Source organism: Phascolarctos cinereus, unplaced genomic scaffold (genome assembly GCF_003287225.1).
Source record: "Phascolarctos cinereus isolate Bilbo 61053 unplaced genomic scaffold, phaCin_HiC Scaffold_726;HRSCAF=1367, whole genome shotgun sequence".
Taxonomy (NCBI): domain Eukaryota; kingdom Metazoa; phylum Chordata; class Mammalia; order Diprotodontia; family Phascolarctidae; genus Phascolarctos; species Phascolarctos cinereus.
Window position 1 is genome coordinate 422,700,321 of NW_027556098.1, and position 23,850 is coordinate 422,724,170.

General features: G+C 47.8%; 1 long non-coding RNA gene and 1 pseudogene across 2 annotated transcripts; both read right to left on the reverse strand.

Annotated features, from left to right (window-relative positions):
• Positions 1-8,238: 8,238 nt before the first annotated feature.
• Positions 8,239-15,519, reverse strand: LOC110220102 (E3 ubiquitin-protein ligase TRIM4-like; annotated as a pseudogene). Its single transcript, XR_013482806.1, has 3 exons — positions 11,386-15,519; positions 10,062-10,429; positions 8,239-9,799 (listed from the first exon to the last, which is right to left on the reverse strand). The product of XR_013482806.1 is annotated as an E3 ubiquitin-protein ligase TRIM4-like (transcript).
• A 5,711-nt stretch (positions 15,520-21,230) lies between these two features.
• LOC110220107 (uncharacterized) lies at positions 21,231-23,591 on the reverse strand. The gene is made up of 2 exons (XR_013482810.1): positions 22,017-23,591; positions 21,231-21,561 (listed from the first exon to the last, which is right to left on the reverse strand). It is a non-coding gene; the product is annotated as an uncharacterized LOC110220107 (long non-coding RNA).
• Positions 23,592-23,850: the final 259 nt, after the last annotated feature.

A 23,850-nucleotide genomic window follows, 5' to 3' on the forward strand; every position in this document is an offset into this window, starting at 1 on the left:
GCCCCATGTTTATCATCTTGACGCATAAAGTTAGGACAGTTTCCTCAGCCTCTTAGAAGTCAGTGATCAGGTCAGACTGACATTACACATCCCAAGAGTGACTGAATGACAGAGCATTTATTAATCACTCACTGTGTGCAGAGTACCGGGTGAACCACTAGTGATGCAGATATGGAAGCAGAAACATTCCCTTCTCTCAAGGAGCTTACATCCTAATGTAGGAATCAGCGTACGGAGGGGCATGGTGGTCATGAAGGATCACTTTAGTTGGCAAGAGTCAGGGACAGTGAACAGAAACAAAGGGGAATAGATTGGCACTCTCCTTCCAGGAGCATTGGCTCAGTTGATTTGGTTGTGACTTATGGTTCTAGAAACAGGAAATCATGATTGGGAGGTGTGGGAACACAATATGAAAAGGGCAGAGAGGTGGTTGGTAAAAACGGTTGTGAATTAGGTGGCCAGAGGAAGAAGGGAAGATGTAGGTCGAAATAATCTGCAAAGAGATGCATGAACCAGATCTAAAAGGTCACAGAAGCAAATGAAAGGAGCAGGGTAGGAGACAGGAGACATCTTTCCCAGCTATGAATAGGGGAAGAGTTCTTGACCAAACAAGACATATAGAAAATCACAGGAGAAAAAAGGAATGATTTTGATTATAGAGAACTGAAAAGCATTTCACTAAATAAAATCATGGAGAAAAAAGGGAAACTCATTGAATTACAAGGAATTTTTAAAAACTTTGTGACAAGCACTGTGCTAAGCAGCAGAGACAGAAAGAGAATGACATGAGATGGTCACTGCTCTGAAGGTGCTCATACTCTAATTGGGGGAGACAGCATATGGAAGAGAGTTCAGCACAGAGGGAGGGAAAGATCTAGAAGCTCTTTGGGAAGTGGCATCATACAGCCGCCTTGTGGGTAGAATGGCAAGTCAGTCCGGAGTTATTTTAGTTGTGTCTGACTCTTTGTGACCCCATTTTAATTGGGTGCTCTTTGCAAAGATACTGGAATGGTTTGCCACTTCCTTCTCCAGTGTCCCCATTTTACACTTGAGGAAACTGAGGCAAACAGAGGTTAAGTGACTTGCGCAGAGTCACGCAGCTAGTCATTGTCTGAGGCTGGGTTTGAGCTCCGGTGTTCCTGACTCCAGGCCCAGCCCTCTATCCCACTGCTCCCAAACCAAATTATTTGTTGTTGAATGCTACCCCTTCTGCAGATTTTAGCAGAGGAAAATGGTAAAGCCTCAAGTATGTGGAACCGGGCACATTTGTTGGGTTTTGTAAATTTCAGAATAACTAACTATTAAAAGGAACATGGGGTCAAAAGATGATTTATCCATTACCGCATGAGAGTACTGTTACAATTGTATTAAGAGTGGTAGCTAGGTGGCCCAGTGGATAGAGCACCGGCCCTGGAGTCAGGAGGACCTGAGTTCAAATGCAGCCTCAGTCACATAACACTTACTAGCTGTGTGACCCTAAGCAAGTCACTTAACCCCACTGCCTAGTTAAAAAACAAGAACAACAACGACAAGCAGAAAAACTATACTAAGAAATCCGAGACTGGGCCCTCAAGGTGCAAGCCTTTATTATTTAGGATTCATTTTTGTAAAGCCAGTTAAATCAGTTGGATGCCAGGGATAAGGAGTGTCCTTCGTCCTTTTTCCAGGGCACAGTGGAAATCCTCTCTACTTGATCCCATAAAGCATTCCCACTGCAGCTAGCTCCCCAACAAGGGGGGGCAAGGGAGGTGGAATTCCTGAAAGTGCTTGGTGAGTTGGGCTGGCACAGCCCTGCCGCCCCCAGGGCTCCTCGCCGTTCGGGATAATCAGACCCTCCCTGTGCACAGAGCAGCAATGTCACTTCAGTGAGCCAAGTCAAAGCAACAAGCATTTGTTAAGTTCCTCTTCCATGATCTAGGACTCGGAATTTCCTTTAGCTGATTGTAACCTCTTCAATAGCTTATTCCTCCCAAACTGATTTTGCATCTTCAGCATAACCTTCAAGAATTCCATATCGTAGGGTTAGCTAGGTGGTGCAGTGGATAGAGCTCCAGCCTTGGAGTCAGGAGGACCTGAGTTCAAGTCTGACCTCAGACACTTGACACTTACTAGCTATGTGACCCTGGGCAAGCCACTTAACCCTGATTGCCTCACCAAAAAGCAAAACCAACCCATCTCCTCTGCTCTAGGTATACTCTTCTCCCTTCCCAATCTTGGTCCCTTGGTGCCAGTCCAACTTTACTCTATCCCCTACTCCCAAGTTCCTTTCTACTTTGATCTTCACAATTCGTGACATGACAAACTGTAACCCTGTATTATTTCCCCCAATACCTCCCCTGTTCCTATTGACGTGCTGCGGAATGAAACTAAAGGAAGTCCCACAACCGTGCAGATGGAATCCACTAAAAACTTGTTATCTCTTGTGAACTCACTCTCATTCCAGCAAGGAATGTGATTAGCAGGAGGACTGAACTTCTAAACTCCTTACAGAATAGGTGACTTTTTCATGACTTAGACAGTTACAGGACAAAATCAATTAACTATAAAAAGGATCAATTTTAAAAAGACGATGAATCTGATTATTTCAAATTTCTGATGATGGGGTGGTCTTCTTACTAATAAATCTGACCCCTCTACTCTAGATTCCATTTCCTTCTGTCTCCTCTCTAATTTTCAAGCTTTCCTGGCGTACTGGTTCTCTCCCTTCTGCCTGCAACCATTCACAAGCTTCATCCAGCATGAAAAACACGTCACTATCACTATTTTTTTAATTATGTATTTCATTTTTTCCCCAATTCCAAGTTAAACAATTTTTAACCTTTTGGGGGGTAAAGTTCTGAGTTCCAAATTCTATCCCTCCCCCTCCTTCCCCCTCCTAGAGTTGGTAAGCAACCAGAAATAGTTCATACATGTATAGTCACATAAAACATTTCCATATTAGTCATTTTGCACAAGAAGACTCAAAAGAAAAAGAATAAAAGAAAGTAAAACATAGCCTGCTTCAATCACAGACCATATTTTCGAGTAGTGAATATAAGCTGCAAAGAGTGAAAAATCACGCTTAATGGCAAGAAAAATAGGTCAACAATCAAGCTCTCCAAAGAACGAGATGCAGGTCAGCAGGCAAATGGCCTTGAAAAGACAACAGACCCTGGAAAGATGGCTTTCCTCTTTGGCCCAGAATCCCATATTTCTGAGTCCAATGTGTCCCCACTGTGGGTAAAATTGTCGGTGTCAGAACAAATTGAAAGCAGAAGTAGAACCAGAAAGTTCAGGAACCAGTGAGGGTTTATTGTGTTTGTTAACAAGAGAACCCCACCTCCATGAGTGGGACTCCTGACCAAGGAAAAGGGGAAGGCTTATATGGGTTTCAGTTAGAAGGGAGGTAAGCTGGGTGCAGGAAACCTATGGATTGGACAGGGCTTATTACTGGGGGTATAGGGGTAAGATTGGGTTTACGTAACAGGAAAAGAAATTCTTTGAGTTAGCTGAAAACAAATGACCAGAGTCCAGAGGTTTTGCAACTCCTATTAAGTCTAAAAATACTGAAAAGCTCACATAGGTTATCACAACCACAGTTAACTCTGAAATATCATATGTGTGTGTGTATGTATATGTATATATATGTATATATACACATAGGTATACACACACATATATACAAACATGTATATATAAGCTTTTTGCTTACAACCACTGTTAGCTTTTTGGTTTATATATGTATACATACATACATACATACTTACACACACAAATATACACACATATATCTATATATATGGAGAGACAGATATAAATATACAAAGAGCTAACAGTGGTCATAAGCAAGAGCTTTTTTTTATTTCATCGGAGGAGGAAAACTAGACCCATGTGCCAGGGCTCCCTCTAGTAGAAGACTTGCTTTCTGTGCGGGCAAATCTTGGCACATATGTCAATGGCTACGCAGCAAGCTGTAGCCCTGACAATGAGGGGTAAGAGCAACAATGAGACAAGTTTGATTCAGAGCGGGCCTTCGTGACCAGGACGTGGGGACGGCAGGTGCTTGGTTGAGCTCAGAGACCACTCGGTGCTGGTGTGAAACAATTCTGGGATTTTGCTGTGGCTGAGATCATCCAGAGAATGAGCACAAAGGATTACTGTTATGCCAAGCTCAGAGCACAGTTTGCTTGCCTGGCCTTAGATCTGGAAAAGATGGTGTCTCCTAATAGTAAAAGGAGGGAGTAAAAAGAGAGGGGTGGTCTTGGCATGGTCTGGAGGGCTGTTTCTCATAACCCTGCCCTAATGGATAGGGCTGTTCTGGATATTTGCTGTTTTAGCAGAAAGAAGGGTTGTAGGCAGGGCTGGAGTTGCGATACAAACAGGGTCGGGAATAAAATCAGAGTAGCTATGGACAAAATGGAGTTGCTTCAGTTTTCTTGGCTACTTCTACCCCTAAATCTTCTTTCCAGAGATGACATCCCGAGCCCTTCACCCATCCCAAGGCAGGAACCCAGCACTGTTTCCAGTTTGGTTCTTCAGTTCCAGACGCTATTGCTGATGAATGTCTTCCCTCCAATGTGACGCCCCTCCAGAACCCAGTACAGTACTTCATATATCATAGCACTGTGGCAGACTCAGTAGAAGTGCACTATACCTTTGGCTGGGGCATGCCTTACCCAGCACTAAAAGAATGGATGGAGGGACTGGAAATGTTAGGAGTGTTAATCAGATGTACTTATTGGAGAAAACTCACCTTCTACAGTAGGCCTTTCTCAGGGCCACCAGGAGCTTGTGCCTTTGTCTTTCAGGTCAGCCTCACTTTTCCTTACAGATCTTCTAAGTACTTCCTAATTGACCTGTTGATTCCTCCTTCAGAATGTGAGCTCTGGGAGGACAGGAGCTCTCCTTTTGGTCTTTCTTTGTATTCTTGCTGCTCCTTGGCCTAGAAGCAACATGTCCTAAATGACTGCTGCCATCTTCACCTGCAGCAGGGAAGTTGTGTTCACTGTTTTTAATTTTGGGAAGAACTTTCTGTTGTAAAGTGAATTTGCTTCATCCTTTTATTACCAAGAAAATGGCATCGTTTGGTAATGATCTCCTAATTCTGTTAGTCACGCCATAAACATTTATTAAGTGCCTATGTCCCAGGCACTCTGCTAAGCCTTGGGGATACTAAAAGAGTCAAAAGACAATCCATGCTCTCAAGAAGCTCACAATCTAATGAAGTAGATGGCAAGCAAACAGATATGTGTGAACAAGATATAATAGAATAAATAGGAAATAATTAACAGAGGGAAGGCACTAGAGCGAGATGTTAGGAAAGGCTTTCTGGAGATGACTGGCTTTTACCTGGAAATTCAAAGAAGCCAGGGAGGCCAAATAGGCAAAGATGAAGAGGTAGAGAATTCCAGGAATGGGGTACTGCCAGAGAAAATGCCTGGAGCCAAGAGATCAATGTCGTGTTGAAGGACATCAGAGGCAGGTGTGTCACTAGATGTAAGAGAATGTGGTGGGAAGCAAGATATAACAAGATTGGATAAGTGGGAGAGGAAGGTTAGATTATGAAGGGCTTTTTATCACCAAACAGAATTTTATATTTGATCCTGGAGGTGATAGGGGGACACTGCAATACTTGTGCTTTAGGAGAACCATTTTGGAGGCTATATGGAGGATGAACTGGAATGATGACAGATTTGAGGCACGCCCATCAGCCAGTAGGCTACTGCAACAGTCCAAGCTTGAAGAGGTGAGGGTCTGCTGCAGGATGGTGGCAGTATCAGAGGAGAGAAGGGGCCAGAGTAAATGTTGCAAAGGTAAAACCAACAGACCTTGAAAAGAGATGTAGATGTTGGGGGGAAGAGGGAGATGGTAGGTAGCACTGGGTGAACCTAGGCTGGTAGCGCGAGGGGCTGAGCAGATAGTGGCGCCCTCCCAAGATCAAATGAAGCTGACAGGGTGCGTCCAATGTAGTCCCCATTTACTCTCTGTAAGGGGGAGCCCGTTCAGCTTGGGGGGCAAAGCAGGAGTGACCCGTCCCCTTCCTCTTCCCTCCTCGGGCATTTCTACTTCTAGCTCTTCACCTTCCCCAACCATTCCACCTCGTCCCCGGAGCTCTTCGCTTGTGACACACAGTCATTGGGAACTTTTGCTGCTGGAGCTCCTGGGGACACTGAGTAGGCAAGGAGCCCCTTTCCTCGGACAGGGAGGGGCAGAGGAGCGCTGGGGCAGAGCCAGGGCACCATCCCGGGGCCTGACATCAGGAGAGCACATGTCCCTGGGCACAGAAAAGAGGAGAGCAGAGACTCAGACAGTGGAAAAAGACCAGCAGGCTGGCTGGCGCTCTGATTGGCGGGCTGGGAAGGCCGCTGAGTACTCTGATTGGCTAAGAGGTCATGTCCCACCCTGATTCTGCTTGGGCCTGGGCATGCTGTCTGTTGCCAGCAGGATTTTAGCACAGATATGCCAAGGGGAAGGAGCCTGCAGAGGAGGGGGAGGGGCTGCAGAACTGGAATCCTCCTGCAGAGACACAGCATGCGCATTGGCTCCATCACAGCCCGTTGCCCCACAAGGAAGCTAGTTCATGGGGCGGCTATGCGTGTCGAGCATGCGCAGAGCCCAGGCCTTGGCCCGGCTGTTCTGGGGAGCTCGCGTCCTGCGCAGGGTTGGAGGGAGTACGGGCCCCATGAAGTCATGGCTCTCGTTCGACCGCTTGTGGTGTCAGGCAGGCCTGATACGTAGAAGAGTGCGCTGAGGTCTTGTTCCTGGCAGCAGCTTCTATGCCTGGCACGGGCGGTGATTAATGAGTACCCGTTAATTGGTGGATTGCAGGAGAGCACCAGAGACCTGGATAGGGTCAGGGCATCTGACAGTGAAACTACACCCAAGAGGAAGGGAAGAATGGGTATTTTAAAATGGAAAAAAAAAATCCCTGCCTTCAAGGAGCAGACGATCTTTTTTGGTTTTTTTTGTTTCGAATGGGCAATGGGGGTTAACTGACTCGTCCAGGGTCACACAGCTAGTGAGTCTTATGTGTGTGAGGCTGGATTTACACTCACATCTTCCCGACTCCAGGGCCGGTGCTCTATCCTCCGCCACCTAGCTTCCCCCGAGCATGCGTTCTAATAAGGAGGCAACATGTCAATCAGTAGGTCCATACAAGACTTATACAGAGTAAATGAAGGGGATGGAGAGAGGAAGGAGCTAGCAAGCAGCTGGTGAGAGTGGGAAAGGCTTCCTGCTGAAGGTCGGTTTTCCAAAGCCTGACATTCAGGAACACTCTCCTCACTGGTGGAGGGGATGATTACTCTGAGCTCTGTGGCTGTGTGAGGGATAGAGCTGGTGAGATCTTGAAGGAGGGAGGTCCTTGCCTTCTGGCTTCCAGCTCTGAGAGAAGACACAGGCAGTCCCAAGTTCTCTCCAGGAAAGGAAGGAACTAGGACGAAGCTGTTGGGGAGAATCTTATGCAAGCTTTGGCCTTGAGTTTCACACAGCTGCTAATTTCCCATGCCACCACCCTCCTTTAATATATCCTTTTAGTTTTGATTAAGGTGGACCCATTCAAAGACACGTTCCAGTCCTCCTGAGCTCTGCCCTGGCATAGGGATTCTGGAGAACGGTGTTCAGTTTTAGGAGTGCTGCAGTTGAGGAAGGACATTTACCAGTTGAAGAAAGTCTACAGAAAGGAAAATGGATTGGAGAGGGGAGCTTTGGCGTCATATGGTACGAGGAATGTTGAAAAGAACAGAGGTTGCTTCTGGAAGAGATAAGACTTACTGAGACATGGTAGCTGTCTTCAAGTATTTAAAGGGCCATAAAATAGAAGAGGGATGAGGACTGTTCTTTCTGGTCCCAGAAGCCATCCTTGACATAAGGAGTGCAAGTTGCAGACAGGCAGATTTGGGCTTGATTTCAGAAAAACAGCCCAGAGATTCAAGTCCTCCAGGGAGCACGAGAGGACAGGCCAAGCATGTGCCTTGACAAAGGCCCTGGAAAGACGGCCTTCTTGGCTGTAGAGAGAGGGGCACCTAGCTGCTCACTACTCCAGTGCCCACATGCTAATAGACAGTGGCACCAATTACAGCCCTGCACGTTCTGTCCAGTTGGTATCATATCCAGAGCAAGGACTCGGAACTCAGTTTTCTTTCCAAATTGCTGTTAGGTGGATGGTCAACCATTTTGCTGACACAACCCCACGATGCCATTCACTCCCTTCCCTGACATCCCACTCCCAGCCAAATCACAGGACAAACTGACACCATCCAGCAGACAAGAGAAGAGTATACTTTATTAGGTGACTACAAGGTAAAAATTCTTCACGCTACAAACAAGAAGGACCACTAGGTTTCAGGCTGAATCAGCATCACAGTCTAGGCTGCTAAGAACCCTGTCAGGAGTGAAAAACCCACACAGACAGTTCTTGGTATTAAATAATCAACTTATTAGGATATCTGCTCATAAACTGATCAGTGGTTTCTCTCCACAACCAAAGAGAAAACATGGAGAGCTTGAAAGGTGTGTAAGTAATCCAGGAAAGGGAATTCCCTTCACAAATGAAACTCAACCCTGATTGGTGGACATTTAATGGGGAGCTGGGCTAGACTAGGCTTCAGCTCCTCCTGCTGAGAACTTGGCTTGACCATGAGACTCAGCCACCTCTATCCAGACCACTCAGATTGGTTTTCTCTTTCATGAGCTGAGTCACCCTAAATTCTAATGTAGGGGTACAAGGACAGGGGCTGTTCTTCTTCAGGCAAAAACGTGCCCAGCCTGGATTCTATTTATAGTCTAAACATGAGTAAGGTCTCCTCCCTGGGTGGCGTCTTGCCCAGCATTAATGCCCATGTACCTTGAGGGCTAGGAGATCTAAATCCTGTCCTTCAGAGATTGACTTTTTACAGGGGTTGGGCCTGAAATGGGAAGCCAAGGAGCAAAAGCCTGGATCCTAAATTAATAATTGCTTATTAATATAACAGTGTCAACAGGGCAGTGGAACAAAGTGCACCCTTCTAAATGAAGAAGAGTCCAAGCCGGACTGAAAGCAGAAAAGTTGTATTAGGAGGAAAAGGAGACCCTAGTCCCGAGGCACCGCATTACACAGTAGAAAGGAGCCCACCACCCAGGACAAGCTGGGGAGATTTCTGCTCGACAAGCACAAAGGGGAGGACTGGGGAGGCGTCAGGAAACAGAAGGGCCAGTCTTCCCAGGAACAAGTGAGGCACAGAAGCAGGACGTTCTGTTGGAGGGTTCAGGCCGGCCTGGGGTGCACGGCTTAACGAGGTCAGCTGGGGACAGTGAGCAAGACTGGGCTTCCTGCAGCTCCTACTCTGGTCTGTGTCCAGTGCACCTTCCTGGTAAGGAAACGCACAGAAAACAGACATGTTAATCTTGGGGTACCCTCAGAATAGTAAAATGGCAATTTCTCTCAGGCTTCAACTTGAAATTTCTTCCATCCTGCACGCTCCCTTCCTTAAAGACGTGTCCGTGATTAACCGACTCTGAGTTTCCAGGAGGATTCCAGAGGGGGTGCGGGTGAAGGTAACGGCAGAGTTCTTTTGGGCCCAGTGTTCTACCCCATGGAAAGACCCGGGGAAGAGAATTCAGTGGTTCAGAGATCTGGAGGCCGTCTCGCCCTCTTCTTCAGAAGCACCCTGGCAGGGATAGAGAGGATAAGAGCAACTCAGTTCAAGGAGCACTGATGAACAGCTTCCTAAGTGCCAAGCACTGGCTGAGGGTGCTGAGCTTCCAAAAGTTCCTGCAAGCCTCTGCCCTCAAGGAACATGGGGAGATCCAACATGGATAGAGATCATTTCAAAGCATGGACCTGGAGGAGTAAGAGTAAAGGATGAGGGAGGGATTTCCCTGACAGATGACAGGAGAGCAGTCTGGAAAGGGGCTGAGATTCCAAGCAGCTGGAGTGCAGAGGGAATGTCTTGGAGGCCTGGAGGCCAGCCTGTGGAAAGGACCCAGAGGGGGAAGATTTTCCAGAGGACTTCCCTGGGAGTTCCCAGTGCCCCTAGAGACTTCTTCTTTCTCCTGCAAACCACAATTTAGGCACCTTGACTTTGTCCTAGAAGCCGACTTGCCTCTTGTTTTGTGTCTAGATCTTGCAGCTGGGTCAGGGTGTGGCCCTGGTGAAGGATGGAGTAGTGGCACACTAGGCAGATTTTCTCATTGTCTTCTCTACAGAAAAAGCTCCAGTTTTCCTGGTGCTTGGCACACCATCCCTCTAGAGTGGCCTGGGGCTCCTCAAGGAGCTGCTTGGCCAGCCGTACCAGGTTCTGCATCTTCCAGTTGGTATGGAGGTACGCAGGCTGGGATTTCTGAGGAAGGCAATCCCGGCAGAAGGTGTCACCAGAATGCTCTGTTACAGGGTCACTGAAGAAGCCTCCACAGGCGGGGCAGGTCAGAAGGTCCTGCAGGCCCCTGGACAGTGTCCATGCACTCTCCGCTCCTACATGAAAAAGAAGCCACAATAAGAATGAGAATCGGCTCCTCTTCCCTCTATTCAGAGCCCAGGGAGAGGGCACAGTTCATGAGCCCCACTGCCCACAGCCAGAAAGTTAGGCTCAAGGAGGACTGTGGTGCGTGCACGCGCACGCGCCCACACACACACACACAACTCCCAGTAGGAGGAAGGGGATTCCAATACAGGGATGAACTGCTGAGATTAAAGAAAGGGGAAGATTAGCTGGGCCATGCCCTTCAGGATGGACCCCCATGGAGGTGACTTCCCTAAAGTAACTCAACTAGTAAACTGAGAAGCCAGCCATGGTCCCAGGACTCCTAGCTCCAGATGTCACACAGGAGTGTGGAGAGGCAGGCTGAGGGAGTGGGATGAGCACTGTACCTGGAAGCAAAGTCTAGACTTAGAATCCCAGCTCTGACAGCTACTTGCTGTCACCCTCAACACATCCCTTCCCTCCTCTGGACTCCCTCATCACAATTCTCTATAAAAAATGTGCTTTGTTCTCACTAATGCCACCTCAAGGCCTCCCTACACCTCAGATCTTATGCTCAGAGACCATGAGCTCCTGATGGTCAGTTCTGCATAGAACTGGAGCCCCAGTGGAGTCCTGGTGTTGAGGACCAGCCCTGGGATGGAAGTGCCCAGGTTCCAGGGACAAAGGAGACATCTCACAAACATTTAGTGGGTATGTTTAGGCAGAAAACTTGCCTGTGTCTAAAGGGTGGCAGTGGCCCCTCCAGCTCTTGACCTCTGTCGCACTCAAGACAGTCTCTCTTTCCAGGTCCACCGAGTGCATTCCACGAGCAAGGATGAAACACTTAACTCCAGAGTTCAGCTAAGATGGGACCAGGAGGCCCAGGTCTCCTCGCTTAGATGTGAGTCTAAGGCTGGGACCCAGAGAAGGTCCAAAAGCACAGGAAATTCTCCCTGCAGGTACTTACCTTCACTGACAGGCTCCCTCCTCTTCTTCATTTCCTTCCAAGGCTGGGTTTCTCAGCTTCTCTGCTGTGCTGCCTTTGCCAGGTTCTAGCTCCAGGAAGTTCTGCCTCTCAGGCTCTGGCTCCTCTGAAATTTATATCTGCCTCTGACCACTTCCCTGATCACAGAGATTCAGACCTGTGAGAAGTATGAACTCTGGAAAATCACACCTTCCCAGACCCTCAGAGTTGGATTCCCTATGGACCTTAGCTGGAACCCAAACCCCAGAATCAATACCACTCCAACCTCCCTCAGGAGCTATCCAGCCTTTCCTTCCAAGTTTTCCTGTGAACTAGTCTCACTATCTCCTGAGGCAATCTTTTCTGCTTTGGAAACATCTCTTTTTAGAAAGTCTTCTCCACCTGGAGTTTAAGTATCTTTTTGTCACCTCCAATCTTGCTCCTATTTCTTTCTTTCTTTTTTTTTTTTGGTTAGGTAATGGAGTTAAGTGACTTGCCCAGGGTCACACAGCTAGTGAGTGTTATGTGTCTGAGTCCAGATTTGAACTCAGGTCCTCCTGAATCCAGGGCCGGTGCTCTATCCACTGCACCACATAGCTGCCCCTGCAATCTTCCAATCTAAGAGAACAGTCGTATTCCTCTTTATCATGACGGCCTGCTGACACTGGGGCTGTATCCCATGGGCTATTTGGCTCTACCTTCTGCCTTTGCCAGACAAGAGGCCTTAGTGAGGAGTAGAGAATGGCTCCGGTAGTCCTAACAGCAGAGAACCACCACTAATCTGGCATTTAAGGATATGGCTATGGACTTCACCTTGGAGAACTCTTCTCAAAAGGAAAAGTACAGGGATGTGATGTAAAGAAATATGGGAACCTGGTCTCTTTGGGATTTGCCTTTCCATGCTGGAGGAAGAAAGTGGAAGGAGGAAGTACCCTGGATGCTAGAGGGACATATTCTAGGAAGCAGCTGTGAAGGGAAACACTGACCCTTCACAGCCTTCATCTGGGGAAGGAATTCCTGCAGAGAAGAGGCTAGTCATTCCTACCAGCTGCCAATCAACTGTCATACACATGCCAAGCTAGCTGAGCTGAAGCAGCAAGGCTCTCACTTGTCTCATTTATCTAAATCCTTCCTAAAATGGGACACCCTTACCTCTACACTTGATTAAGGGATTTGGAAGAAGAACAAGCAGGAGACTAGGGCAGTTACCTTCAGGGGAAATAGAGGACTTCCAAACCTTCCTAATGAAAAGACCAGAGCTCAATAGAAAATCTGACCTTCAAATACAAGACTCAAGAGAAGCATGAAAAGGCAAAAAGGAAAGGAAAAAAAACCCTATTATTAATATGGGCAAACTGTTTCCATCCCTACAAGGGAAGATGACACTTATAACTCTTAAGAAATGACATCACCTGAAACGGCACAAAAACCAAATAGAGTAGAAAGAAAGAAGGGAGGGAGATGAGCATTGTTTGAACCTTACTCTCATCACATTTGGTTTAAAGATGGAATAACATAATCAGGTAAAGAAATCTAACTTACCCTATAGAAAGTAGAAAGGGTAAAGAGAAGAGAAAAGGGAGGGGGCTAATAGAAGGGAGGAGAGACTGAGGGAGGCAGTGGTGGAAAGCAAAACTCTACCAAGATGGGAAAGGAAAAAGGAGAGAAAAAAGCATGGGGTGTGGAATAGGATGGAGAGGAAGACACAGACAGTAATCCTAACTGTGAATGTGAATGGGATGAACTCTCCCATAAAATGGAAATGGATAGCAGGGTGGCTTAAGAACCACAAACCTGCAATATGTTGTCTACACGGAACACATTTGATGCAGAGGGGTACGCACAGTGAAGTAAAAGGCTAGAGCAGAATATATTATGCTTCAGCTGAAGTAAAAAAAAAAAAAAGGAGTAGAAATCCTGATCTCAGACAAAGCAAAAGCAAAAATAGATCTAATTAAAAGACCACAAGGAAGGAAACTACATCCTGAAGTAAATGAAGCAAGATTTTTAAATAGAATATTAGCAAAAAGATGACTGCGACTCATCACAAGAATAATACACTATGACCAGGTAAGATTTATACCAGGAATGCAGGGCTGGTTCAATATTAGGAAACCGATCAGCATAACTGATCACAGCAACAACAAAACTAACAGAATCCATAGGATCATCTCAAGAGATGCAGAAAAAGCATCTGACATCTTCTCTGCAAAATAATCTTGAGAAGGAAATGGCAAACCTCTCCAGTATCTTTGTCAAGAAAACCCCAAATAGGCCAGAAAGAGTCGGACACTGCTGAGCAATGACATGCTTTTTTATGCTTCCTATTTAACGTTATGCTTTAGTAATTGTTGAACATTTTGGGTTCCTTCATGGGTAGATCTAGTTAAAATGGTCTGGTACCATTGGGATGTTATTAACGTTTTTCTTATCTCCTTTTAGACACACACACACACACACACACACACAGAGCTTCAAAGGCCTGAAGCACTTTATATTCTACAAGTTAGTGGAATGACTTGGTAGAATATTCCTCTAAACAAACTCCTGGCCTTGATGGATTCACAAGTGGATTTTATTAAACTTTGAAAGGATAGTTAGTATTCATAATTCACATAATCCCCCAAACTGAGAAATAAAGGATCCCAGCAGAATCCTTTTATGAGACAAATACAGTCTTAACACCTAAACAGGGCAAAGAAAAAAACTGAGAAAGAAAACTACAGGCCAATATTTTTAATAAACATTGGCTCAAAAGCTGTCAATGAAATCCTATGAAACACACTACAATGTGTATCCAAGAACACATCCGTTATGATCAAATGGGATTTATACCCCCTATATACAGATGGTTCACTAAATCCAAAACATACAAAACCACATAATCATCTCAATAGATGCAGAAGAATCCTTTGACAAAGTACAACACTTTTATGTTAAAAATCCTACAAAGTATAGGCAGAGAGGGACCTCTTTTTTTTTAGGCAGCTAGGGTTAAATGACTTGCTCAGGGTCACACAGCTAGTAAGTGTCAAATGTTTGGTCTGGGACCTCTTTTAAATATCATAAAAAGCATCTACCTAAAACCAAAAGTTCTATGCACGAAGGATACAGTAGAACTTTCCCCAATAAACATAGGAATGTAGCAAGAATGTCTGTTCTCATCTGATGTAATTTTGGAAGTGGCATTTGTTGTCTGCTCATTTTAGTTGCGGCTGACTCTTCGTGGCCCCAGCGAGGGTTTTGTTGTTTTCCTTGTGTGCAAAGATGCTGGAGTGGTATGTCATTTACTTTTCCAGCTCATTTTACAGACGAAGAAACTGAGGCAAACAAGGTTGAGTTCCCTACAGTCAGGTGCTAGTGTCTGAGGCCGGATCTGAATCAAAAATTGGCAAAAATGATCAAAACCAGTCAACAGGCAGAGTCGGAGGCAGGCACACTGGTGCATTGTTGGTGGAGCTGTGAAAGTACAACCATCCTGAAAAGCAATTTGGGAGTGCACAAAGAAAGCGCTGAACCCTCCGCCTCTGACCCACACTCGTTCACCGTTGGGCCCACGGCCCGAGGAAGCCGCACGGAGTCTCTATGCCTCCAAATGTTCACGGCGGCCCCCTCCGTGACCGCTGAGAGCGGGCACCCAGGCCGGGGCTGCCAGCTGGGGCCCGACGCTCCCCCTTGGCGCCCCTCCCCTGAGCGGCCGAGTGGGTGACGACCCACGCGCGGCCGGGAGGAGTCATTGCGCACCTACCCGGTGCTAGGCGCGCTGAGCAGCAGGGACACAGAGAGGAGCCCTGGCCTCAGGCGGCTCACCCTCTAACCTACCCCTCTCCCAAGGCCCGGGGCGGTCTGGCCCCGGATCTGAGCCGCACACAGACGCGTCCGGCCTCCCAGCAGGGCTGGCACCGCCCCTCCCCCCAGCTGCCCCGCAGCCCCGGGAGGGAGCTCCGCGCATGCTCAGCCACGCAGCCACCCTCAGACGGCTCCATTCCTCTTAGGGCCAATGGCCGCCTTGTAAGCCGCTGCTCAAGCGCAGGCCCCGGAGCCCCGCTCCGAGCTCTTCTTCCCGGCGCCCTAACCCGCTTCTCTCCAACGCCCCAGGACCCGCTCCCCTCCGACGTCAGGCCCCATGCTCACCCGCACGCGCGCCCCGAGACGGACCTCTAAACGGCGCCGGCCAGCCAGCCGCACAGGCGCGTGCTAGAACCGGGTAGGCCGTGATCGCTCGGCCAATCAGCGTCGGCAGCGGCTCACCAATCAGGACTCAGCAGCCTGTCCACCCCACCAATCGGAGCGCCAGCCTGCTTGCAGGTCTTTGTCTCAGCTGTCGGAGGCTCTGGGCTCCTCTTCTCTCTGCCCGGGGGCACGTGTCCTCCTGACGTCTGGCCCTGCCAGTGTCGTCAGGCCCCGCGGTAGTGCCCTGGCTCTGCCCCAGCACGCCTCCGCCCTCCTGGGCCAGGGAAAGGGGATTCTTGCCTGCCTCGGTATCCCCAGGAGCCCCGGCTGGGAAGGTCCCCAATGACTGGGTGTCACAAGCGAAGACCTCAGGGGCCGAGGCCGAATGCTTAGCGAGCGTGAACAGCTAGACCTGGAAATGCCCGAGGAGGGAAGAGGGAGGGGACAGGTGACTGCCCCTGCAGGGAGCAGAAGGAGCCCCCCCACACCTGGAGGGCCCCCCAAAGATAGCAGGACCCTCTCCTGCTGGAAGATGACGTCATCTCGAGAACGCTCACCTCCTCTGATCGTTTGCCATCCTGCCCAGGGATTCACCGCCTCCCCCTTCTCATTTTCAGTTTCTTTTAAAACTATTATGCTATTTAATATTTCCCCCAATTACACATAAAAACAATGCTTAGCATTCCTTTAAAAAATTTTTGAGCTCCAAATTCCCTCCCTGACTCTCCCCCTCGTTGAGAAGAAAAGCAAGATTACATAGGTAGTCCCTCAATTCTTAAATTATCTCTCTTTGATCTGTTTTCTAGCTCAGTTCTTTTTCTGATATTTCACATTTTCTTGTATTTTTTTTTTCATTCTTTTGACTTTGTTTATTGTTCCTTCATGTCATGGAATCATTAGCTTCCAATTACCCAATTCCAATCTTCTTCACTGAGCTTTTGTGTCTCCTTTCCATTTGGCCAATTCTGCTTTTTAAGGCATTCTCCTCCAGTGGCTAGAGGTAGATCAGGACAACTCATGGCACCACGCCAAACTAGAAGGAGCTCACAAGTCAAGAGTCCTGGAGATCTGTTCTAACCATACTCTGACCCTGTCTGATACAGTTTGGTGGCCCCAGGATCAAACATGAAATCCTTGGTTCAGGTTTTAAAGCCCTTCTAGCTCGGCTCCTTCTTCCTTTCCAGTCTTCTTTTAACTTCTTTTCACTTAGGGCTCCAGGAAGCTGTGGTACGTACAGCAGCCACAGCCTGGTGAAGCCAGGCTAACACACACTGACAGTATCCAACAGGTCTCAAATCCCTCAGTGAGGTGGGGGATGTCTACCCAAGCATGTGCAGACTTCCCCTGGCAGAATGGGTGGATGCCAATAATTGGTTCCAATGCCCATGAAGGAGGCTGAAGCACGGTTTCATCAGCGTCTCTCAGTAGATGGATCCCAGATCTATCTATTTAGCTCTTGTCTCTCCGAGCTTTGGTCCTACAGCAACAACGGGCTTGTGGGCATTTCCAGTTAGATGGGCTGTAGGCATTTCAAACTCAGCATGTCTGAGACATCATCCATATTTCCCCCAAACTGACTTTTATACAAAATTTCCCTACATTTGTTAAGGGCAGCCACATACTTCCATTGACTCCCTTTCACCTCTCATGTCCAGTAAGTTCTCAAATCTTCCTATTATTTTCTCCATCCCCTTCTCGGCACTCACAGGCCACAAGCCTAGCTGAAACTCTGGTTAGCATTATGCTGGATTATCACAAAAAGATCTTACTTGTTCTCCTTCACTCCTCTCTCTATACTCCACTCTCTCATCCACATGGCTGCAAACACAAAATATTAATTGTCATTACATTTTTATTTTTACATCTAATACCAAATATGAAGTATTTTTCTTAAAGTGAAATTTTAACCAACCTCACTCCCCTCAACAAATTCCAATGGCTTCCCATCACTTCTAGGAGCAAATGTAACCTGTCTTCTTCTGTCATTTTAACCCTTCACTCCCTAATCTAGGGGTGAGGGACCTAGGGCCTTGAGGCCACACGATCCTCAGGTGCTGCCTTGGGACTGAATCCACCTTGGATTCCTCACCTGCCTTTCTACCTGCAGTGCCTGTAGATCCTCACAGACCATGATGGACCAGCCTCATGAGCCTCCTTAATTTCCTCATTGATTATGCTCTACCTGTTTTCTCTATACCCTTGTGTTGGATGTCCTGCCATCTCTGGAAGGCCCTCCCTCTCTGACAATCCCTAATTTCCTTTGGTAAAGACATGATGACAGCTGATTCCTAATTGAGCAGTAAGCTTTTCCTTAAGGAGGCAGGCAGTGGCCTCAGGAGTAAAAACAACAACAACATTATTTTAAGATTAAAAGTCTGGTGGTTGTTATCCTTTGTTCTCAGAGGCCCAAAAGGACATCACCATGTTAGGGTCACGTTACGGGGCGTCCGGCTGTGACTGATCAGACCAGGACCAGTTTGGAACCCACTACCACAGGTCAGGCACAAATAGTCCATGTGAACATTGGGGACGGATGTGCTACATCTGTGCGTCCCGCATTTCTGTTGAGCTACTACAATTCTGCTTTGCTCATGGAGCACGGCACCTTCTCTGAGGAGGGCAAGCCATGCAGGGCAATCCTGTGCCAGCGTCTCCCATGTCGCACAATCGATTCCAAAGCTCTTAAGAGACACCTTGAGGGTGTCGTTGTATCGCCTCTTCTGACCACTATGTGAGCACTTGCCCTGTGTGAGTTCTCCACAAAATGGTCTCTTTGATACACATAAGTTTGGCATTGAAACAGTGTGGCCAGCCCGTCGGAGTTGAGCTCTCTGCAGTAGACTTTGAATGCTTGGCAGTTTAGTTTCAGAAAGGACCTCAGGGTCTGGTATCTTATCCTGCCAGGTGATCTTCAGAATCTTCCCAGCACAATGCAAATGGAAGCGATTCAGTTTCCTGGCATGGCGCTGGGATAGTGTCTGGGTTTCACAGACATACAACAATGAGGTCAGCACAACAGCTCTGTGGACCTTCAGTTTGGTAGTCAGTCTAATACCTCTTCTGTCCCACACTTTCCTTCAGAGCCTCCCAAACACTGAGCTGGCTCTGGCAATGCATGCGTCAACCTCATTCTCAATGTGTACACCTCTGGGAAGGATACTGCCAAGGTAAGCGGGAACTTATCCACACAGGCGTAGTCATTACTTTGCCAGACGTGACAGCAGGTACCTATGGATGGCCCCATCCTGCTTTTCCAGTTTTTTTTATACCTTGCCCCCACCCCCAGGTGCTCTGTGATCCAGTGACAGTAGCGTTTTTGCTGCTTCTCCCTAAGTCATTCTGTCCTGGTGCATGTCCTCACCACCTCAGGCCTGGGCTACTGTAATAGCCTGCTAATCCAGGCCATCTGCTATAGGCCCCTTTACTAACACTAATTCCCATTCTTCTAAACTGCCTACCCTCTGGCTTCCAGTCTCATCCAAATTGCCAGTGATCTCTTAATGACCAAATCCAGGGGCCTTTTCTCAGTCCTCACCCTCTCCTTCACCCTATGCCCCATCACCATATATCTGAACCATTGCAATGGTCTGCTGGCGTATCTGCCTGCCTCAGCTCTCTCCCCAGTTCGATCCATTCTCCATTCAGCCACCAAAGCCATTTCATAAAGTTCAGGTCCCATCATATCACCTCCCTACTAAAACCAGCCAAGAAACCAACCCAGATGTTCTCTATCAACCTCAGGATCCAGTACAGAATGCTCTGCCATCACATCCCTTCATAACCTCCCCCCCCCCACCTGGACAGTCTCCTTACACAGTATTGCCTGCCATACATGGTTCATGCTCTCTCTTGAGCGAGTGACTCCACCTCTGGGCTCAGGGCATCGTCACTGTGTGCTCGCCTTGCCTTGGATACTCTTCTGCCTGAACCCTCTTCTGGCTTCTCTTGCTTGGTTCAACTCTAACCTAAAACCCCCTTTTCTACAAAAGGCCTTTCCTGATGCCCCCTTCCTTCTGATGGCTTCTTTCTGGTAATTCTCTCCATTGCATCCTGTAGATATCTTGGTTGTAAATACTTCCTCACAGGTGGGCTCTCTCAGTGAAGTAGGAGCTCCCTGACGGCAGGGACTGCCTTTTCTCCTTTGGCAGTATTCTTGCTGTTTAGCAGAGGCTTTAGCATGTAGTAAGTTTTTCATAAATGCTCCTTCACTGGCTGCCTCTGTGGTTGTATTACAGACCTCTGTGTGATGCTGATTCTTTGGGGAGAGAAGTCTAACTTGTGTGTCTCTGCTTTCCTTCTATTGAAGTAAAGGACCCCATTTCGTTTTGTTAATGAAATGGGCTCCTCAAGGAAGTGTCATAGTATTAGCATAATGTGGTGAGCAGAGTTTTTAACCCATTCCTTTGCTTACCATGCGTAAGGGTTCATATAGTGCCCTAGTGGTTTCTTAATATAAATGTTTTCTCTGTGCCCCAGGAAGTTATAACAAAATGGATCTGTAAAAATCTGTCTCCCTCCCTCCAGTGGTATATTTATATATATTTAACAACTGGCTCCCCAGAAAAAAAAATGTACAGAAGACATGTTTCTTTGTCTTCAAAGAGCTTCCTGGGGGCAGCTAGGTGGCCCAGTGGATGGAGTGCTGGCCCTGAAGTCAGGAGGACCCGAGTTCAAATGCGGCATCAGACCAAACACTTGACACTTACTAGTTGTGTGATCCTGGGCAAGTCACTTAACCCCAATTGCCTAAAAACAAACAAAGAAAAACATAAAAAACAAAAAGCTTCCTGGTTTGAGACAGCTCAAAGGCAGTTCCAGGCTCTCTTTAGGAAGGGAAAGATTCTGTGAAGAAGCTGACATCTTCCACCAAGGAGGAGAGTCTTATACAAGTGTCAGGTGGGAGTCATGGGTTATCATTGTCTATATTCCTTGTCTGGCTACTCCCTTTAACTCTACTCTTTAGTTTCTCTGCTATCCAAAGGCACATTGCAGTCCTATCACGCTTTGCCATAGGCCTACCGATTCTGGGGTACTGTGTCCAGATCTGGAGGGGTGACACAAATAAAACAGCATAGTCATGGGTCCGTGGGCATCTCTAGGCGGGGAAACAGAATGGAGAAGGGCGTTAGGTTCATGCTCTGTGAGGACTGGTGAAGGGAATGGGGCTTTTGTCTCTGAAGGAGACAAGACTTAGTGGGGACATGATTTGTTTCTTCCAATACTGGAAAGGCCATAGTGAGGGAGAGGGATGGGGATGCTGTCTCCACTCAGAGAGCAATGTCCCAATAAAGAGGGGGAAGCTGCAAAGAGGCAGATTTTGTCTTGACATCAGGAGAAGTGAATGGATACTTCAAGTGCTCCAGGGCACAGGAGAAAGCAGGACATATGAAGGGAAAAGGTAGGAAAGGCAGGGTTCCGGACTAAAGGGAGAACATGAGAGCCCCTATCTTCCCCACCCCCCAACATACAGCAGCACCAGCTTCAGCTCCCAGTATGCTCTGGGCTGTCTTCCTTGGTAGAAATGCCAGCCACGTTCTCGACACTCAGTTTAATTGGTTGTAAGTGCCGCTGACAAGGAAGCACGCGATCCTTTGGCCGAAACAACCCCAGGATGCTCTTTCCTACCATGAAACCTCACTCAGGGCCAAATCACAGGACCTGTACACAAGGCCCAATAGAGTAGAGCAGAAACTTTATTAAATGACTTCTCCAGAAAAGATCTTCCAGGTAGTAATGAGAGAGACCTGCAGGGGGCAGGCAAGGACCAGCATTTCAGAGTCTAGTCTGGTAAGAAGCTCCAGTTTGGGGATTTCTTCCCATGGCACTGCTATCTTCCTTAGAACAGCCTCCATGGTGGACTGAGTTTTGTTTTCCATGGAGGATGCCAATGGAGGTGAACACAGTGATTTGGGTTCCTGCATGCTATCCCTTGGGAGACCCAGTGGAAGAGCATTCAATGGTGGCCTGGAGGTGGCAGGGAGATCTCATTCTCCTCTTCACAGGAAGCTTGGGGGGAAAAAAGGAACAACTGATCATAAAGAGCCCTGATGAGTAGCCTCCAAAGAGCAAACACTGTGCTGGGGTGCTGAGGGTGCACATTCCTCCAGAGCTGCGGGTATCCCTTGGGTGAGCCAATAGTGACTTAAACAATTGAGAGGGAGAGAAGAAAATTAAGGAAGGCTTCCCATGAGAGGCAGCTTCAAATTGGAGCCCAGAAAGAAGCCAAGGATTCTGAGTAACTGGGGTATAGAGGGAATGCCCTGTGTGTCCTGAGAACAGCCTGGGCAAAGGCTCAGATTGGGAGATAAAATGGGGAGATCCCACAATCCAGGGAACCCCTACTTTTTTTTATCAATACCCCCACAGCCCACACTGTCTTCTTCCTGCTCCTCTAAGCAACAGCATAGGAAACTTGACCTTCTTTACCCCTCCCTAGAAGCTGACGTGGTTGTCTGTCTTACCTTCTCTTGCTTTTGGGTCTTCTAATTTAGTCAGGGTATGTTTACTGTGAAGGGAGGAGTATTGGCAGACATAGCAGATTCTTTGATTGTCTTCTTGACATAGGAGGGTGAAGGGCTCATCATGCTTGGGGCACCATCCCTCTGGGACAGGTTGGGGCTGTTCCAGGAGTGGTTTCATCTCCTTGAACAGGGTCACTATCCTTCTTATCCTCCAGTTGAGGCCTGCAGGTGGGCATTCTTGTGGATAACAGGACTGACAGACAGTGTTGCCAGAAAACATTGTTATAGGATCCTTGTGATAATTTCCACAGACTGGGCAGGTTAGGAGGTTCTGCAGGCCATCCCACAATCCAAGGATACTATGAGCTCCTACAGGTGGAGTAATCACAATGTCAATGAGAATGAACACAGCAGACACTTTTCCTTTCTATAGTTTTTACCTTGATGTCCACTGAGGAATCCGGGGATGGAGGCAGGGAGAAGATCCCCATTGTCCTCGTGGGAAACAGAGTCAGGGAGGACAAGGGCCTGACTTATGGTCCTATACAAATTGGAATGTCTCCATAGGAGGGCTGGGAGTCCCACAGGTAGAAAAGGAGTTGAAGTGAAGGCTTTAGACCAGAAAGAGACTTTCTGGGATTATCCAAGCCAAGCCCTTCATTATCTGGTTGGGGAACCTGAGAGGGAGCCCATGGAGAAGATTCCCTAAGGTCACACATCTGTTAAGTCTTAGAGATAAACTTGTACCCAGGCTTCCTGTATCCCAGTGGTATGCAGCAGAGGTGGGTGTGTGGTGTGTTTGGGAAGGGGGCATCTTATGGACTTGGGTTGGCATCGTATCTGGACACAGAAGACTAGAGTTAGAATCTCAGCTCTGAGGATCACTGCCTGGGTCATCCTCAACAAATTGTTTCCCCTCTTTGGACTTCCTCCTTTGCCTCATCTCTCAAAAGAAAAGCCTGGGGGTGTTTTTCTGATCACTAATAGACTCCCACCCTCCAGACCTCAATGTTGTTGTTGCTCACTCATTTCAGTTGTATCTGACCCTTCTCCACCCCATTTGGGGTTTTACTGGACTGGGTTGCCATTTCCTTCTGGAGTGGAGCCAGTGAATCCATTTTGTCAGGCAATCAGAGCTTAAGTGACTTGTCCAGGATCACCCAAGTAGGAAGTGTCTGAGGCTGGATTTGAACTCAGGTCTTCCTGACTCCAGGTCCAGGGCTCTATCCACTGAACTGCCTCTCATACCTCCATCCTCCTCTTAATCCTTAGACATTGTGATGTCCCTATGGCCAACGTTTGGATGGAGGAGGGGCTCCTGGGGAGAGCAAGGTGTAAAGGGTCATTCCAGGAACCAAGTACCCAAATTTTAGGGGCAAAGGACAAGTCTCCCAGGACACTGGTGAGTATGTTTGGTTGGAGACCCTGTGCAGGGGAAGAGGGTTGGCAATGGGCCCATCCCAGTCAGGCCTCAGTGCCCCTTCCAAGGTCTGTCAAGACCCTTCCACATGAACAGATGAAGCCACAAATGTGTGTAGGGCATGGAAATCTACAGTGCAGATAAGATGGGGTCAGCACCCTCAGTCCTTCCTCCACCTCGATGGGGGCCCAAAATTTGGGCCCTGAGGAAGGCCAAAACACAAAGGGATTCTCCCTTATGGTACCTGCCTTCACAGAATGGATCATCACTCTTCTCCTCACTGCCTCCAAGGCTGCTTTCTTCAGCTTCTCCTTGAGGCTTTTCCTGGGCCCCAGCTTCATGAAGGTCTGCCATCCAGGCTATGCAGTGTATGGCAGCCTAGCCCAGCTGTGAGAGAAGTGTGATCTCTGAGAA